Source organism: Lathyrus oleraceus, chromosome 1, assembly GCF_024323335.1.
Source record: "Lathyrus oleraceus cultivar Zhongwan6 chromosome 1, CAAS_Psat_ZW6_1.0, whole genome shotgun sequence".
NCBI lineage: Eukaryota > Viridiplantae > Streptophyta > Magnoliopsida > Fabales > Fabaceae > Lathyrus > Lathyrus oleraceus.
Window position 1 is genome coordinate 49,540,871 of NC_066579.1, and position 1,429 is coordinate 49,542,299.

Here is a 1,429-nt window from a genome sequence, read left to right on the forward strand (position 1 = left end):
TCGAACTTCCTGATTTCAAAAATATTTTCCCTTCGATACCCGAGATGGCAGAACCAGCTCGTGCTCTTAGAGATTACGCCGCTCCATCGCAAGATGAACCGCATTCAAGTATTGCTCCGCCAGCAATCGAAGCAAACAACTTCGAACTCAAACCTTCGTTGTTGCAGGCAGTGCAACAGAACCAATTCTCTGGAAATCCTATCGAGGATCCTAACCTTCATTTATCCGTATTTGTCCAATACGCTGATACTGTTAAAGCTAATGGTGTCACTTCAGAGGCAATTCGACTTCGTCTTTTTCCTTTCTCACTAAGAGATAGCGCTAGAAGATGGCTTCAATCTCTCCCCTCCAACTCTGTCACCACATGGAACGAGTTGAAGAAAGTGTTTCTTGCCCGATATTTTCCGCCAAGCAAAACAACTATGTTAAGAGCCCAGATAAATGGATTTAAACAGAAAGATAACGAGTCTCTTTTCGAAGCATGGGAAAGATACAAAGACATGATGAGACTTTGCCCACACCATGGTTTAGAAGACTGGTTAGTAATTCACACATTCTATAATGGTCTCTTGTACAACACAAGGTTAACAATAGACGCCGTTGCAGGTGGTGCACTAATGAACAAACCTTATGCTGATGCTTACCATCTCATCGAAAGCATGGCCCAAAACCACTATCAGTGGGGAACCGAACGAACAATGGTGGAAAAACCTCAAACGAAAACCGGCATGTACGAGATAAGTAACCTTGATCATGTTAATGCAAAAGTGGATGCTCTGGTCCAGAAAATTGAAAGTTTAAGTGTATCACCGCCAACCGCCGTGGTTGCTATAACTCAGAATTGCGAGGTCTGCGGAATCCAAGGTCACACTCCTACGGATTGTCAACTCTTGACAGGAATCCAAGCAGAGCAAGTGAACTATGCTCAAGGAAGCCCCTATTCGCATACCTATAACTCAAATTGGAAGAACCATCCAAATTTTTCATATAAGAGTAATAATGCTTTGTACGCACCTGGACAATCTCCAAATCAAGCCCCAGCTATACCTCCGGGATATCAGAAACCGAACCCATCTACACATAATAATAACACCCCTAGGAAATCCAACTTGGAAATTATGATGGAAAACTTTATAGCTTCTCAACAACAAACCAATAAAGATTTCTTAAACCAGAATGTACACACTGGCGAACAAATCAAACAACTAGCAAGTAAAGTGGATGCCCTGGCTACCCATAACAAAATGCTGGAAACACAAATATCACAAGTAGCTCAACAACAAACGCCTACTGCTGCCCCAACTGGTACATTTCCTGGACAGCCCCAACCTAACCCGAGAAGCCATGCTCATGCAATCATATTAAGAAGTGGAACGGAAGTGGAAGGACCGTCTGATCCAAGGATAGGAAACCAAAACCCTAAAAAGTC

General features: G+C 42.9%; 1 non-coding gene across 1 annotated transcript; it reads right to left on the bottom strand.

Moving 5' to 3' along the window:
- Window positions 1-422: 422 nt before the first annotated feature.
- Window positions 423-529, bottom strand: LOC127117136 (small nucleolar RNA R71). Its single transcript, XR_007801896.1, has one exon. It is a non-coding gene; the product is annotated as a small nucleolar RNA R71 (small nucleolar RNA).
- Between the last annotated feature and the right edge of the window lie 900 nt (window positions 530-1,429).